General features: G+C 38.3%; 1 protein-coding gene across 1 annotated transcript in view; it reads right to left on the reverse strand.

Moving 5' to 3' along the window:
• The window catches only part of FOXP2 (forkhead box P2), a 518125-nt gene extending 506852 nt beyond the window's left edge, over window positions 1-11273 (reverse strand). Inside the window, exon 1 of the mRNA XM_039860643.1 lies at window positions 11209-11273. The gene's annotated coding sequence lies outside the window, so the exon portion shown is untranslated. The remainder of the gene's footprint in view (window positions 1-11208) is intronic.
• Window positions 11274-18984: the final 7711 nt, after the last annotated feature.

Genomic DNA, 18984 nt, shown 5'->3' on the forward strand with positions numbered 1-18984 from the left:
AGAGAGTGCAGCAATGAGCCACTCTGCAAAGTTCCTGTGAGACTTGGAGGACAGGAACCAATACAAACAGGAAGATCATGCTGCCTGCTGTATGGAGTAATAAAGTCCTTGGTCCCTGACCCAAAAGTCTTGTGTCTTCTATAAGCATCCACAAAACAGTCACTGGCTAATTTACTAACGTGAAAGTAGGGTAAAATCTCAGATCCTTCATAGTTCTTGACACCCTGTGACTCAGCTTTGCCATTCTTAAAATGGAGAAATAACAGTACCTCCTTATAAAGATATCATAAAAATTAATACACACAAACTGCTTAGAAAAAATGCCTGAACTGTTTAATGAATGTTAGCTGTTATTATAATGAGAAGTATGATTAATTTCAAATATTAACAGGTAGGTATACAATCACATCCAAAAGATTAATGGCAAGTCGAAGCATCCATACTCATAAGTTTAGAAAAGGCTCTATTCTTAACCCTGTTCTGCTTGATATTTTCATAAATAACTGAATAGACCTATAAAAATACACTAATCAAAATTATAGATGACATAATTGCTACCATATATAACAGAATGAGGATTTAAAATCTTGATATACTGAATAACTAAACTACAAAAGACAAAAGTAACAGAGAGATCAATCTCATTACTAAAACTATTCAAATTGTATATCAAGTGCAAGTTATATAAAATGAATTATAATTCTAGTAACAATGTAACACATCTAAAAAATAAATTTGCTATTAGTTTACAGAAAAATGGAGATAAATTTTCATTATGTTCTTTGTTGATTTGGCCAACTCATTCATGAATGATATGGTATTTAGCTCTGGATACATTTTAAACAGGAACTTTGGCTAACAGAAGCATACCCAGAGGAGAGTGATCAGATCTGTGTAAGGTAAAATAAATCCATATAGTATATAAAGAATAACTGAAGAAACTTAACTTCTTTAGCCTGAGAAAGGAAAAATTTACTGGCGATAAAAATTTTTCAGACTTTTGCAAAGTTACCTATGTGAAATATTCTGTGTAAATCCAAAGGGCAGAGCTAAAAATAAATGACTAATTAAATGATTCCAATTCAATGTAAAAAAGTTTTTGTCTACATAGATATCAAATTATAATGTACACCTGAAAATCATATTAACCAGTGTTACCCCAATAAACTTAAAAAAAAAAGTTTTGTCAATTTTTTTTTAATGTAGAATAAAATAAGGTCTTCATTCATGGAAGTATTTGAAAGCCACTAGCGAGGACTATGGCAATGGGGATGACCTCCTCACATTCAGATGTCTTTAAACAGTTCACTTCCTGTCTGTAAAAAAGCCAACCCACAGTAAATTTTTCCAGGTATCGTGTCTATTCTCACTCCTATCTTGCCTTCTTGGTTTCTGTTCCATCAACCTAGCTTGTCCCTTCAAACTGATAATTTGTTCTTAGCAGCCACCTGACATTTTGATTTTACCTCTCTGCAAATTCCCTATTTCCATACAAGGCAGCCCATAGGCAATTTGACAGAGGCTACTGGATAATGAACACTAGCCCCATCTCCCATTTGGCTTAGAAAAGAGATTGGAAAATTAATGTCACGATCTCAAAGTTTCCTTTCAATTCCAGGATTCTTGGATTCTGCTTACTTATTTTGCCATGTACAGAAATTGGTGGATGATCAACAATTGAAGAATGGATAAGTGAATGAATAAATGAATGAATATTATTAAACAATTGATAATGAGCTGCTTTATTCTCTAACAACTAGCTATCTGAATGAGTTTTAATATTGTTTCAGGGTAAAAACCTGAAAGGAGTAGTAAATAAGCCCCAGAGATCAGAATAATGACTACAGACAACAATATTATACTATAATTACATTTGATATCACCACAACAGCAATATTATATATAAATGTATCAAAGTAACAAGTTGGACACCTTAAATTTATAAAATGTTATATGTCAAATTATTAAAATTTTAAAAACTGCCACAAAAAAAAAGACAGAATTAAGAGGACAAAACTATAAAAACAGGAAACATATCAGTGGTTGCCAGGAGGATGGCAAGACAGGGTGACTAAAAAGTACATGGAAAACATCAGGAGTGTGATGGAATTATTCTGTACCTGTGGTAGTGATTATACATTATGTTTGTCAAAACATACAGAACTTTACACCTAAAAGGGTGAATTTTACTGCATGTAAATTACCTTTAAAAATGAAAAAAGTTAAAGGGCTTAAAACAACTTGTAAACATAATTAAAATAAGGTTTGTGTCATTAATAGATCACAATGAAAGTAAATATTTTGAGAGAAAATCATGATCATTTCTATAATATAGTAACAAATATCTTATTTTAAAATGAAATATCAAATGTATAGCCAAAAAGCTTTTTAAAGTAATCAAATATACTTTCACTGTTTCATAAATAGCTAACATGAAAAAAAATCAAATTATTCATTCACATTCTATTTTAAAATATCTTCTCATAAGAAATGTAATTCTTATAATAAGAGAATAAACATTAAATTTTTTATTTATGTATTCATAGATTTTTACCACGTATTCTCTATTATTCTAAATTGTACTTAAAATTTGATCGTATAGTTAGAAAAACAAGTTGCCTCTCTAAATAAAAACAATTAAATTTATAATGATATTCCTTTAATATAGTAACATGAGTAAGCATGTAATTAGTCATATTTTAGAATCTGGCATTGTTTCAGCCCAGTGGGAATGAGATATTTTCAAGATACAATGAAAGGAATATCAAAGAGAACAGAGGTGTATAATCAAATACCAATTAGAAATAACAAATTGCATTGTCTTTCTTTCATTTGTGGAATAGTGTGAGTAAAAGACATGTAAGGGAAGGGGTAGTCTGACATTATTAAAAATTAAGCAGCACACAATTAGAAATGATAAGAGCAACATAAAAACATGCTTCTCTGAAATAAAAAAAAATATTATAAATGGATCAAAAAAATACAGATTTAAAATTATATTTGGGACATCCCAAAGGCTATCAAATAAAATTTATTTTTAATTACAGGACTATGTATTCTCTGTAACATATAACAAAACATCACTGCTAAAACCTACAATTTATAATCCCCTACCTTCTGAGAAGAAACCTTTGTTGCTGTCTTCCTTGTTTGTCTGCATGGTGGGCTGTCACAAGGAAAGCAGCCATAGTGAGAAGAGAGACCATACTATGCATGGGATAGCACACTTCGTGGGGTATGTACGGTTGGCATAATTGTGTGTTGCATAACTGGGGAATGGGGCAGCAAAGAAGTGAAGGAATTATATAGATGAGACTTTAAAAACTCTTTAGCAGTTCCCAGGAGAAAAAAAATATGTCTCAAGAGATTTGAGCCAAAACCTTCTATGTAGTGCACTGTATAAAACACCTATGTCACTTCTTTTAAGCCAAACTACAGCAAAGATATGCAGTACTCCTACAGTTGGGAGTTATGTTTACTTTTAAAGTAACACACTGAATAGACTACATCACGTAACAGCCCAATATTTTATGTGGCTTCTAAAAATGTATATGTGTATAATGTCTATTAAAAAGGGGAGCTCTAACTTTAAAAAGACAAAGTTTATCAAACTGCTTATCCAACTCCACATTTTATTTCTGGATTGGTGCCACCAGCAACAACATATATTAATTAGCATAGGACAAAGGCAAAATTGTGAAAAAATTAGTATTTATGTAATGTTAATGATATGTATTTTAGGGAAGAGAATACCAGGTGGTTATTTATTTTTCTTAACCCTAACATGATCAACTCCACGTGTACACTACCTTCTCTTCTCCTTGTTTCAGCATGCTGTTTAAATAGGAGGAGGATACATTTGAGACTGAGAAGGAGGAGTGGTAAGAAAACTAAAACAAACAAACAAACAAAAGCCACAACTCTTAAATTTAAACTGAGCCCCCTGAGCTTCATAAGCAAAATTATATGTGATAATTTTTGTTGGTTTTGACTTTTTTATTTTAGAAAGTATCATTTTCTCCCATTCACTATATGTGGATGCTTATGTTATATTAAGGAGAGAACATGTTCATAGCTTCAAATTTGACTCCTTGTATTTCATATAAAATGTTTTGTTGAGTGTAACCTAAAAATAAATCCAGTCTCTTTTTAATTTTGGAGGAAATGACCCACCCAATATCATACAATAGTTATAAACAGACCAAATACCAGAATGCAGGTTTCCTGCATTTAACACGGAACTCTGTGTAGTAAAACAAGTTGGCTATTTTAACTGAGATAATATTCTATTTCCCAGAAGAATTTATTTTCATCTGCACTCTAATATGGATTATTATTATCAGAGAAGTCCTTTAATACAAATTTTCCCCCTCAGAACAAGGAAAGGAGAATACACTGGGACTTGGAATAGCCAGATGGAAACATGGAGGGCACTGGGTATCAGAGGAGCAGAAGTTGTGAGTTAATAATTTTTTCAAAAAGAGAAAAGAGGGGTAATTATGTAATAAAACCCTACTTTTCCTTGCTTTAGAGTTGTCCAAAGACCAATACTCACTGGTGGTATAATAAGATAACAGAATTATTTTTAAAGATCTCATAATTCAGTCTGCAAGAAGAAAGAGGGAATGACAAAAATGAAAATAAGCAAAAACGAGACCGCCTCCTTCACTTATCAATAGAAAGATTATAGATCTTGTCCCTATTCTCAAGATATTCAGAATAAAGTTTCTGAGCAAATTAGTGCAAATTTTAAATATGGACATAGTAAGAGCAAGAGCTATAGGGCATTATATTTATAAGAAAATATCTGTATTTGTATTAACATGGAGAACTGTATCACTTTCATATCTTTAGTTGTAAGTGCCCAAAAGCAATTTGAGCAAGGTAAACAGAGGGATTTTAAATTTGGAGAGGTGGACTTTCCATCAAATCATAAATCCTCAATCTGCGTTGCTTGGGAAGAGATGCTGAAAGAATGAGAAAAATGAGAAGTTGTAAACTTACAGGGTGTGTGCCAATGCTAAGTTATCTAACTCTAAAGGTTTTCAGAAAAAATCTTAACCCATCTTTCCCCACAGACAATCCAAGAAATACTTGGCACACACATGTTGGATTCACAGTATGGCCATTACAAACATCTACATACACTACTTGCGCTATTCATAATCAAGATATAATAGTTATATGATTAAATGTTAGTTCAATTGTGCTAAGCATTATTACATTGAAGCACTCAACTACTGAGCCTTTGCTGTCCAAAAACATGAACATCAGCTCACAACTTTCAAAAGTTAAATGTGATATTGTTTCTCAGATTAAGAATAAAAAAAAGTGATAAATTTGAGCTTGAAGTATACCTACCTGAGATGAGAACCATGTCTTGGCCAATAGTAAACAGTTTTCCCAAGTGTGACATGGTACAAAATAAGTGTAAGATAAAAATAGTAAAGTAAAAAATTATTTAAGTTACACAAAAACAAATGAGGCAATGATGCAGACAGAAGTAACTTCTTGGGCCTCCAAGAAGTCATTCTTTCCTTCATTCGATATTAAGTTTTAGAGCTCCTACCAAGTATGAGGTGCTGTTTTAAGCACAGGGTTAGAACAGTGAACAAAATAAAATCCCTGACTCCATGGACTATAGAGTCTCATTGAGGGAACAGATGATAAGTAAACACCTTTTGAAAATGCCAGTGGATGATAGTGTTATGGAGAAAAATAATATACGGTAAAGGTGCTAGAGCATGGTCAGTGCAGGTTTGTTATTTTATATAGGACCATCGGCAAAGACCTCTCTAATAAATATACTCTTAAGTAGAGACTGGAAGTTAGCCAAACTACCTGAGAGTAGAGCATTCCAGACAGAGAGAACAGAGGTGGGAATCAACTTATTTTATTTTGAGGAATACCAAGGAAGCCAGTGTGTCTAGAGTTGACCGAGTAAGAGGAAAATGTTAGGAAATAATGCCAGATAGATAGCTGGGGTCAAATAATATGGACTTATGTAAGGTCTTCATCTTTTATAGTGAGAGATATAAGAAACTGTTGGAAGGTTTATACAAAAGAGTGAAATGGTCAGAGATTATATATACATATATATTTTTTCTTTTTTTTAATCACTCTGCTGTGTGGAGAATAAACTGTGGTGCCTTGAAGAAAGGGGATTAACTAAGTAGCTATTACAACAATTCAAGTAGGAGATAATGGTCAATATGATTAGATTGGTAGCAGAGGTTGTACTAAACAGATGTATATAAAACAAGATTTTCGGGAGGCCATTTAGCTAAACTAAAGGCATAGCTAAACTAAAGGCAGACGGAGAAAGGGAGAAGATTGAAGACAAAAAGAAAGTGAAGAGTTAGCTTCAGGCATACAGATATAGATCAGCCAAATCCCGGAACATAAATTTGGGTGAAGTAATAGTGAGGAATAGTTCTTAAGGATGTTGGGAATCTTTTTTTAAATGAGATGATTTTATGACAGTCTACATATGTTAAGATGTTAAGATATTTGGATTAGTGTACTATAAGTTTCTTCTCACTATCTTCCAGTGAAAAATTTTATAAATGCTTTCTCCAAAATACATCTAATACATCTAATTTTTTATCCCCAAAACATATTTTTAGAAAGTTTTTTTCTTAAATTGAGAAAAGGTTGCAAAATGATGGCTGTAGTTGTGTATGTGTTCCAAAAATGATACAAAACTAAAACAATACAAAACACTTTCACAGAAAATGCCATCATAAAAGTTGAGAAAAAAAGAAATGAACAGAAAAACTATATTCATGCCATCATTTACTTGAGGAATTCAAAGTTAATTTTCCTTACCTGTTAACAACAACAACAAAAAAAGTAACATTCTTATGGTACAATCTTTAAGATTTATGTTAGAAATATCTTTAAAAAGAAACACTAAATCTTAAATAAGTTTTAGATCAACATTATCTTCAGCGTATTTTCATTATCAACAGTATATTTTAAGCCTTCCAAGGCAGAAAGCAAAGGAAAAATGAGAGTTTTAAACCTCTGGGGAGTCATTCGCTTCATAGTAACATGCTTTTACAACATTTAAATTTTATTCACTTTTGCTAATGAAAATAATGTCCCACAGCAGAAAGAAAAGAAGATGTCAGCTCCTTATGACATATTTATCAATGTAATGGGAAGGTATGTTCTAGAAATCCTTATTGGAATGTAGGAAGACAGAACCATACAATTGATTGGAAAATTGAATTCAATCAGTACACTATAGGTCCAAGAACACATATTTCAATTATCAATAAATTCGAAAACTTGAACCTGAGCCCCTATAGATAATTCTTAGAGAAAATAAATTTTAAATAAAATTTTAGATAAAATTGTATAAATTGAGAGAACTTTATAATTCAAATTTTACATGGAAAACCAGCCGGAAAAATAAGCAAATACAAGTCAATTTAGAGAAAGTAAACAAAGTTCGCAATTCAAAAATGGGAAAATATTAGGATTCAAAGTGAATTATAAGCTGCAAATCATTAAAACATAGTGTTGCTTTTAAAATGAAACAGGAGTGATGCCAATAAATCTCATTTTACTGTACAGATATACTCTCTTAATTTGGCTGCAGGCAAAAAATCTGTATAGATTTTTGTAATTTGGCTGCTAATCAAAAATAAAATAGAGATTATTTTCCTAAAAATAATTAGGCCAATATTTAATAGTACCACATTTGAGGTAATAGCAAATTAGCAAAACACTTTTTTAGAGAACAAATAGTTTTAATGATTTTAATGAACACTACTATGGGAAATAAGTAACCACATACACGGGTTTACTTTTTGTTTTACTATTAATGGTATTAGAACATAATAAATCTAAATCTTCTCTAAAGACCTGTCTCCAGCATTTCAATAGTCTAACATTAACCTCTCAGTCATAATATTTCTTTACTCTCTTTTTTAATTTATTATTTTTGTCTAGAAAATTTTGGGCAGTGGATGGATAAATACACTGGGCAGAGCAAAAGAGTATATACAAAAATAAATCATAGGTAATGACAAGGCAAAAGTAAATAAGCAACTGGAAGTATCTATTTTAATAGGTAAGAATATCTACATGAAAAACATTCTACAGGAAAAAATACTACGAGTATCTATGCAATTCAATAGTAATAAATTTTCACATAATCAATGCTGAACTGAAAAAAAAGTAATGGTATTTTAGACAACCCTCCTAATTATGCTTAGTTAGGTGTTAAAAAAAAAAAAAAAGAAAAGAAAGCACAAGACAAATAGCTATGAGGTCCACTTAGAGGTTCTAAAAAACAAAAGAAGCTAAAAGTTTGGAACAACTCCATAGGAAAGCAATGATAATGACCTAAGCCTCATGAAAAAAAAAGGCCAAAGAACTTAAATTATTTTACTTGATAAATTCTATGGAAGTAATATGACTGGAGTCCAAGTGTATTAAGAAACAGGTGGACCTAAGAAAATATATGTCATCAAAAGACTGAACAGAACTAATCTATGGCATATGAAATTGGAATTAGGCAGTCGATTGCCTGCAGACCTTGAACACTAAATGCTTAAAAGTTTCAAACACCTGGATTACTTTTTCGAAAGCCTTAAGAATATAAACAACAATCTTTCTGGGTTGGATATGATCGTGTTTGTTAGAACTCTATGAATTAAGGGATATATAAATAAGGTTACTTTCAAATTCTATGCAAATCTTAAGATCTCATTAGGCCTAGTTTAACAAATAGGCTTTCTTTTAACAAAAGACACTATGAATATGGGCACTGATTAGAATATTTTGGACCCATTCATTAATTACTAAGAGTACTACCATCTACCCCGAAGTTAAAGGGAAAAAAAAGTTGGAGTATGCCAAGAATTACTCATTTTTTGTAACAGAATTGATATTTCTGAATTCAACTGTGATATGAAATTTTGTCTAGCAACTACCATGTCAAGAGAACTTTTTCATGACAGTCTCTTCTTACAAGGCAATGATCTCATTCAGATTTAATTTAGAGGGCAGAAAATACATGACCATGTCCATCATTCAATTTTCTATCTGTATCATAACTGATAGTTGATCTAACATGAGACTGTAAACACAAAAATAGACAAGGGTGATAAGGCAGAGCCAGCTGTAAATTCTTTAAAATATCACGAATAATATCCATTTTATATAATTAAGTTCCATATACCTCACATTTTCTCCTGAAATAAAAATGTCTGGTAAATTTGTCTGACTATCTTCATTATAATGTTTTAAGCTCTATGAATCTCAATCTAACCATTAAGTTATTTTCACATATTCAAATACACTTATTATAAAGTATAATTCTAGTAACTGCAAAGAGTTGTTTTGTGTTTTCTGATTGTACAAAAGGAATATAATTTCTCATTGCAGGTTATCCATAAATTTAATGATTACTTTCTTCCCTATTTTTATGGTGTGCCACATAGAAAACTTTCCCTCTATGTTAGGTTTCTAGATTACATGGTTTTTGTTTTTTTTTTAAGCAAAACCACAGTAAAAAAAACTCCGATGACAGTTTACTTAGATACAAACACTAGTAATTAGTTTCATATCATAATGTAATTAAGTCCCTTTCCATTCCAGAGTATGAATTCTATAAAAACAATTTTAAATTATAGAATTTCTATCATTCAGAATCCCAACATATAAAATGGGGAATTTTGAAAAACAATTATAAATAGTTCACAATTATTTTTATATATTTTCCTTTGATTATTCTAGTATTCCATTGTAATGGTAACGTTTTAATAATCTATGTATTAAAAAGATACATATATTGCATTCTTATATTTAAATTGAACGTTATTCTCTAAAAATTCTTGTACTTAAAAGTAAACTTTAAGATGATCTTTTAAAATTGAGTGTCTTTTCTCACCTACAAGTATATATCATCAGGTTTCTAGGTTCTTCTTTAAAGGTTAGTAAATTAACCACTTCTTTCACTTATTTTTAGATTACAATGAAAAAGTGGGTTTAAGGAAGTACTGAACTGAACAACTATTAAACATGGGTCTAGTTAAGTAATAAAAATATAAGGAATGAAGGAAGGAAGGAAAGAAGGAGGGAGGAAGGAAAGGAAGGAAGGAAGGAGGGAGGGAGGGAGGGAGGGAGAGGAGGAAGGAAGGGGTTTTTAAAAGCTCTAAGGCTAAAATTAAATTGTATGGCCTTAGTGATCATAGAGTACATAACTTTATACACACTTTATTAATGTAGATACAAATAAATCAAAATTGTAGATTAATTGTATAGCAGTATTAAACAAACACTGCATTTTAAAATTCAAGTACACTGAGAATATGTTTATTCATAACTCATGGTGACAGAAAAGATAAACAGGCCCCTTGACAACATAAAACATTTCCCAAGGTATGCCACCATGCAAAATTGAAGAGCATAATATCTGAGAGCTCATCTTTACTTCAGTTTTGACCTCTTAACACAAACTTGCTATTAAACACACTCTTCCTGTCTCCACTGTTGCCTAACCAAACTTTCTGAGTTAGAAAAGTGTGCAAAGATGTGTCTTCCAGGCAAACTTTTGTTTTCTCAAAGTTAATCTCTTATACTTCCAGTTGGAAAACGTCCACTTCCACTATTTGACACCAGGGCGTCACTTTCTCTCCTGGGCTTACCTGCTACTACTTAATTATTCTTCTAAGTAAACTCCACTTGGGGAGATAGCTCTTAAGCACTTCTGAATCCATGAGGACTCTATATGTACACACCTTACACACTCCCAAAGGTCTTTCACACCCTTTCTCCCTCCAGCAGGTCCTGAACACCCACTCGCCCAGGCTTCTGTACTCACCTCAATTCATGAACGCCTACCCATCTGGAAGCAGTACTCGAGGAATAATCCTCAAGACCAAGTAACTGACTGGATTTCAACATGGGGCCAGAGAAAATGGGGCGGATATGGAGCATTACAAATAGCAGCTGTCCATTAGGTGGATTTTTAAATCTGTTAAAAGGCTTAATAAACAAATATACAGACAGGTCTAGCACCTTGGAGATTCCGGAGTCTAAAGGGCCTCCTGACCGGTTCTGCCTCTCTTGACTCGTCCCTATGCAAAATGCGCACTGGTTCCGCTATCAGAAGCTCCAGATTCGCACGTGCCTTTTCCTCCCTTTCCTCCTAATAACTGTCACCTCACGCGCCAGGGGTCCTAGGAGACTTACCTAATTGCTCTCTGAGTCTGAGGAGAATAGGACAACTTTTTTCCCTGCTCCAGCCAGGCCCGAACACCCACGGCAAGCGAGGCACAGACACTCGCACCGAGGTCGGGGTGTGGAGGCGCGTTCCAACCTGCAGCGCGGGAAGAGGCGCGCCGAAGACGAGCGGGCGGTGCGCACGACCACCTAGTGGGTCCGGCCTTTGCCGCCGCTGTAAGCGCGAAGGGGCGTCTGGACTCGAGCTCCGCCCGGGCCAGAGTCCACGCCGCGCGCCTGTCTGTCGTCCGCTGTCCGCGGCCTCCGCAGACTTAAAGGTAAAAGCCAAACAAGAAGCCCTCATTTTCTCAGAAAGGTATCTGCGCCCCTCCCACATGGCCTGCCTAAAGAACCGGAGGGCGCGATTTGCCTCTAAACCCACCCAGAGTGAGGAGACTTTTCCAAAGCGGAATAAAAGTAAGAGTAGGGCTGACCCGAGGTGAAACGCGTCGTGCTAACAGTAGACAGGGGAAAGAGTGTAATCGGGGGTGGAGGGCAGCAGTGGAGGTGCTCGATTACCCCGAAGCGTCACTAGGAGCAGGAGTTTCTTCACTCGAGAAACAGGAGTGTACCCTCTCTGCCAGTCATTCCCAGAGAAGTACTTGTGAAATGTATGCTGAAATGTGCAACTTATAGACGAGAAGCGTGCATTTGTCCAATTGAATAAATAAAGGTCAGCGGTTGGATCAATAAAGTGTGCGCTTCCAAACACCAGATGTTTTTACTGATGTTTCTCTGGGGGTGGGGGGAGAGAGGAAGAGACAACAAACTATAAAAACAAAAGAGTAAACAAACACATCTGGTGTTTCGACACACATTTCCTCCAGCCACGGTCTCTCCGGACCAGACAACGTTTTGCACATTCAAAACTAAAACTCATCCGTGAGCCAACAACAGTCTCCTCTCTCGACTCCCCCATCCCCAAGCAAATTTTAAAAAGAATAACAAGTAGTAATGTTGGGTCCGGAACGCAACCCAGACTCCGAGCCGAAATTTGACACATGTCACACCCACCCTGCTGCGCCTTGCGCTAAGGTTGGAGAGAAAGTTTGCCGCCGCTGCCGCTGCCGCTGCCGCCGCCGCGGGAGGAGCGCGGAGCAAAGTCGCAGCCTGGCCCGGCGTAGAGGTGCCTGGAACTGGGTAGGGTGCAGAGGTGCGGCGCGCCAGAGTAAGGGCGAAGAAACTTACCGGGACCGGGGACGCCTGACTAGCGTCCAGGGAGGTGGCACCCTCGGTGCAGAGGCAAAAGCCTCCAAACAACACACCCACGCGCGAGTCCTGGCAGCTGCTGCCACGAGTGGAGCGCGCGCCCGGAAGGGGGCGGGGGCGGAGGAAGCCGCAGCTGGCGAACGCGGCCACTGTATAAATAACCAGGACAGACGCTCGCCAGTGGGCTGCGGGTGGCGTGGGGCTCGAGCCGGGGCGTAACGGCCGCAGCTGAGCTGCACGCGCCGGCCTGTCTCGCGCTTTCTCGGAGATTCGCGCTGTCTCGCGCTGCCGCTCCCCCCACCCGGATCTGTGTGTGTGTATGTGTGTGTGTCTGTGTGTCTGTGTGTGTGTCTGTGTGTGTGTGTGTGCGCGCGCGCGCACGCGCTGGCGGGCGCGCACACCCAGACGCGCGCGCATGTTTTTGGCAATGCAAACTGTACACACATTGCGCGCCGGGCCGCCTCTCCGCGGAGGTGGGGGAAGGGACGCCTAACAAGATCCTAAAGTACTGTTGGGCCACTTGTTTGTTTTTGTTTTATTTTGCATTGGTATTGTTGCTGTTGATGGAAAAAGTGGTTTGGAACCAACTGGTCAGGATGCCTATCGCCCCCATCCTCCTATCTCCCTCAGTCGCCCAACTTTTTTAAGGAAGCGGGGAAACGTGAAGCGGAGTAGCGTTAGGATCTGCAAAGGAGCCTCCTGGCTGACGTCAGGTCCACCTGCTATGTAAACAACTCACTAGAGAACTTGTTTGTTCAGAGCTAGATCTTCCCCCGCCCCCACCCTTCTCCCCACCTCCTGCTCCGCCTCCTCCCGCTCAGCCCAGACGGCGAATCGAGGAAGGGGGTGGGGAGGGTGGAGAGAACAAAACCGTATGCTGTATTGGCAAAGCCGAGTTGTGTCTGCTGCTACTTGGCAGTCCCTAAGCTACGTCCTCTCGGCAGACGGATCTGCTGGCAAATGAAACTGGGGATTCCACGTGAAGTGCAGAAAAACTCGAAGAGGTCCAAAGGCTTTGATGGCAGGGAGTTAAAATGTATGGTAGTCAGAAAGAGAGACTCAAGCGTGCATTAAAATGCTGATTGGTCTTTCTTTTCATGGTGAGCGCCTCTGCGGCCTGGGGTGGAAAGAGGCCAAGTGTCTTTCTCATTCTTCACTGTGGCCGTGATTCCTGTCTCGCTTGGGACCGGGGGAGTTCTTGGGCTTTCCCGTGGTCGCGCAGCTCTGGCCACTGGCTTGGGGCCAGCTGCTGGCCGGCGAAGGGCGAGGCTTAGAAAGAAGGGGCCGCAGAGCTGAGACTTTTAGGGTCCTAGGCTTTCGAGACCGGTCCTATCAGTGACTGAGGGGAGCAAAAGTAACCAGAATAAAGGAAAGAAACTGCCAGAGCCCGCTCTGCGCTCACTTCAAAGCCGAAGCGCCAGCATAGGCCCAGAGGGCCCACGGGGGAACGGGGGTTGACACCGGGAAGGCAGAGGGAGGACAAGACGGGCTCGGCTGAGACGCAGGACCCGAGTGGGTTAGGGGGTCCTCGGCAGCCTTTTACCCCAGACCAGCTCCCAGCGGGCGGTCCAACCCGGCCTTTTCCCGCCAGACTCTCCACTGCCCACGGGCCGCGGGATTCTCTATCCGGCGTGTTCCTTGCGCGCGGCTTCAAGAGTCCCCGCTCTCGTAAATCCGTCGCGAAGAGTGGCATTACGAAAGGCGTTGAAACTGTACTCCAAATAGGTGCGGCGGAGAGAGGCCGTGGCGAGCAGAGCCTGGCCCCAGGCTTCTTCCCGGCCAACTTCAACATCTCCCATAGAGGAAGGCGTGAGGAAGAGAGAGGGATGATGGCGACTGGGGTGACAGACAAGCTATACTAACTTCTGCCTCTGAGTTTTTTCCTCAAAGAGCACCGCGCCCTTTCTCTGAAGGGCAGACGCGAGCTCACACATACACGCACACTTGGCACCAACTTTTCCCTTCGGAATCTTCAGTTCTTTGAGGGAGGAAGCAGCCCTGGCACCTACATCTGTAAACACATCGTCAGGTTTTCTAGTGAAACCAAATAAATCAATAAGCCACGGAGACTGGTCCTGGGAAGACGGCCCCGCCAGGAAAACGAAGAACGAGGTCGAGTTGGGGGTTTAGAACTGCAGTGCTTTCTGTGAGCTTAAAACTCTAGGCAGTCCTTAAGAGCTCTGCTTATGGATTGTCTTCACTCTTCATGATTGTCTTTTTCGAAATGCAGACTGAATAGTGGACAAATAATTCGAATTTTTTAAAGAGGAGGAGGGAGCAGTCTAAAATTAGACAATGCCAGACCCAAATGGCCCTTCTGAAAGGTGGAGACAATTTTATGTTAAGTAATTTGCTTTTATGTTTCACTGGCAAACCTAAATAAAAAGCGAATTCTCTGAATTAACCTGAAACTGTTTTTGAAAAAGAGAAGAGCAAGCAGCGCCGAAATCCTTGGAGAACCGAGACGTACCTTTCTTTCAACAGGGTTTGTCAATAAAGGTAACGGAACAGTTCAAAGGTCTACAGAGGTTCCTTTTTCCCCAATTCTTCCTCCTCCGCATACACGAACCTCACTTCCCTTTCTTTTTAAGGGTCCCGAAAAAGTGAGCGGGAAAGGTTTATTATAAGGAAGTCTGGGCCACCTGTAAGAGAAGTTCAAGTTCCCCCTACGAGGAGACAGAAGGTTACGTTCTTAAGACTTGGAGAACGGGTTTACTTAGCCTTTCGCTTTTATGTACACAAAGATATGTTTTGGTGAAATTCGCAGCTTCTGACGTTTCTTCCCTGTGAATACAAACAGCCAAGAGGTGCAAAAGGAGATCTCAGTCGGAGGAGCGCATCTTTCTGAACTGGCCGCATACCCTTGCCTGGCGTCTTTCTAAGCGGGGCTGACCCTGCAGTCCCCTTGTGACCCCCGCTCAACTTCGCCCCCATTATCTCCCCTTCGCCTGCTGCAATTCCCCGGGCCAGCAACCCTTCCCGCGGGAACACGCCCAGGGAGTTGAGAAAGCAGGTCCTGCCAGGAGCTGCTGCCTTCGGCGGACCACTCGCCCACAGCCAATGGGCTGGGCCCGGGTTCGAGAGTTGAAAGTTCAGACCCGGGGCTCGCGGCTCGCTCCTCTTCTCCCGTCGCCTGCGCTCCAGCCCTTGCCCGGGCCACACTGCAGTCACTACCCAGCTACTAAGAGCTTCCACAGTGGCACATAGTTTGTTGTTGGGCGATCATAAAATATATTTATTTGCAATTCCTTTAACTCGCTCATCACCTACGCCTTGGCATGGCCCCGAACACTGAGGGCTTTGTTCGCTTTGCTGCTGCTGGAGGACGCCGGGGTTTAGCACTCTGTGCTAAGGGACTCCCCCAAAAAGTTCAAACATAATAATAATTATTAAAAAAAAAAAAAACAAAAAAAACCGGGTTTCCACAGCCGAGAAAAACGCTGAAAGGGCAAGCAGCAAACGAATAAGTTCTCTTTTGCACAAATCACTGGTCAGCCCACTGGATCGCGGCAACTTTGAAACGAAACACTGCATATCAGAGTAAGGGGGAAGGCCAAATTCTGTCCCTGTAGTCGCCGCGCAGGCATGTAGCCACAGCTCAAGTCTCTTTTGCAGCACGTGGGTCTGCAAAAGTCTTTGAAAGAGGTTCCGGGGAGAGGGAGGGGGCGTTAAACAAAGCTATTGTATAATTGAGGAGTTTCACCAAGTGGACCTCTAAGTTCTCTCGCGATAATTTATTTGACTTCAAGTTTATTTTTACAATGAAACCTCAAATCAACAAATTCCGAGCCACTGCTCTATTATGGTCCAGAAGAAAGATAAATTCGTTTGAGATGGTCTCTGCTAGCGCATCTTGCGCGATATAAACCACCCCAAGTGAGATCAACCAAGGTTGGAATAAAGGAAAGCGACGAACGCGAACGACACGTATTAGAATGTCGTTTTTATGCTTCTCCGAGTGAACCATTTGCATTTTTATTTGTCATAAAAATAAAATTATGCATACATTTAGATCTGTTTCCTCCAAAAATTTTCAGTTAAACAACATTTACATTTTTCTTCAGAGCCGTTTCATTGGTGTAATTATAACTAATACTTAAAATTTAACTAGGAGGAGAGATCGCTGGGAGCGCGGGAAAGGGGCCGATTTTTTTAATTATTTGTTTTTCCTGTTTTACCATCTTCAAAGTTCTATTACTCACTTCAAATAGCCTATAACAAAAGTCTCCTTTAAATGCAGGGTAAATTATTTTTCCTTTCACACAGAAGAATGGGCAAATATCAGGTTTATATTTTTCACATCCACTACAGTTTTCTGAAGATGAGCAAATAAACAGACTCCTTCTAGACATTGTCTTATCCCCGCTCTCCTACCAGACACATTATAGGAGAAAGAGGAAATTCTAGTTTCACCGAAGTTAAATCAAGGGTAATCTATGTTACAACGTCAAGTTGAATGGAGAGGTTGCAAAATTGGTGGAGTTACACCACCATCTGTCGTTAAGTTTCGGGACTACAAAATTTGGAACCTATAATAAATCTTAACGAGTTTTCTCAACTTTTTTAAATCACAGACAATACTTTTCCTTTGAATTTTTATGACATTTTATAAAATTTTATAACATGTGCCCTATGTTGTAAAATCTACCTGGGCCCTAAAGCAATACACACACACACACACACACACACACACACACACACACACACACGTATATACATATATATAGGTGTGTGTGTGTGTGTGTGTGTGTGTATATATATATATATATATATATATATAAATTCATAATTATAAATTCCTGAGTTCTCTAGTCATCTCATCTTCAGAAAAAATAAATACTCTACATCTGCCTGCCTTCAGATAAAGCCTTTTCAAATCATCTGTGAGACTACAGATTTCTATCCTCCCTTCCATCTCCCCATTCCCTTGCTTCTAGCAGGCTACTAATAGGAAAGATCCACTCAACTACAGGGCTACCCATGTCCTGGAGTGAATAATAGACTCTTAATTCTCTCTTGAATGTAACCTAGTTGGTGGCTAGTATATCTAATCATAAAACATGTAAATGCAGCATATCTCTGCTAAGAGATTGTCTGTGTCTTAAAAAAATGGATTAAAAGGCAGTTAATATCAGGTTCCAGTTATGGTTGATCTTGCTGCAGAGACAAAGATCAACTGCTCTGGATAGAATCTTGCAAAAAAGGCTTTATCCAAATAAATATAGATAAAATGAATATGGATATAGAATTCCAATACTGACTTAAAAGCAAGTAAAGGGCTCTTGCATCAGGCAATCCTTAAAAAAAATTGATCTGATATAAATACTGTGCAACTGGAATGCCATATGAAAAAGATAGAGTCTTCATTGCAAAATATCTCATTATCTATGATGTTGCACCCCTTTCTGTGTTAGGGACTTGATTACAAAATTTTTATTTTCCAGAAAATAATTAAAATAAAATGTAACATCTTGTTTATATTGGTAAGGCCTTAACTAAAAATAAACTGAAAAATACTATATTGTCTATATTTGACCAGCTTTGATCCACATAAAAGACAATATCATATGTTTCAAATTAATAGAACCCAGATTTTTCTGAGATGTAGTCTATCTTTATAAGAGTAAGCATAGTTAATTGTCCTATCCCTAATATTACTTCTTGCCACATTGATTCAAATATGTTGAATTACCTGATGCAAGAGCCCTTTACCTGCTGTTTCCACCATTAAATTAGTCTTAGAGTTTTTATGTCTCTGAGTTAGCATGAAATTTGGGAACTGAAGAAAACTTCAAGATATTCTAGTACAGACCCTTCATTTAAAAAATCATAGAGTAAAGGTCCAGAGAAGCAAGCAAGATAACATAGCTAGTTTGTAAAACTCTAATTATTATTGTTGAACTACTGCATATTTCTAAACATATAATAACTCTCCTCACTCTTACTCCACAGAAGGCATTTTTGCCACCCTACCCTTCCCGCATCTATTTACATTCTCTTTAAATACATCAAAACTTATATGGCTCAGTGATGACAATACTTTAGGATGTCAGTACAGTACTGAAGATGGTCGTCATGTCATGTCCACTGTAATACACAGGAGAAAAAAAGTCTGATGACTTGTTTCTCCTGAAGGTCAGTTAGAGTCTACAATATTTCTTCAATAATGTAAAGAGGTTTATCACTGTTGATTGCAAGTGTTCATCATAGAAATACTGATGGCAAGAGGTGCTAACACAAACTATCGTTTATGTTTTTCAGGGTTAATGATCTTCGGGGACTCCTAGGGAGTAAAACCCATAATCTCAGTAGCAGCTTGCCTTCACTACACTCTTAAGTAATAAAGGCTAACACAAAGCTCTAAGACAAAATATGACACTGATTTTTTTTAAATGAGCAAAAGAGAACCCACTATAAGCAAAAGAGAATCATCGTGATTTTGTATCAGTGTAGATTTTTATTTTGTTTTAATAATCATATGGCTCTAGAAACCATAGTAGTCTATCCAAGAGTTTTGAAGTGGTTAATTGTAACAAA

This window comes from Pteropus medius, unplaced genomic scaffold, assembly GCF_902729225.1.
Source record: "Pteropus medius unplaced genomic scaffold, Ma_sr-lr_union100, whole genome shotgun sequence".
Lineage (NCBI taxonomy): Eukaryota > Metazoa > Chordata > Mammalia > Chiroptera > Pteropodidae > Pteropus > Pteropus medius.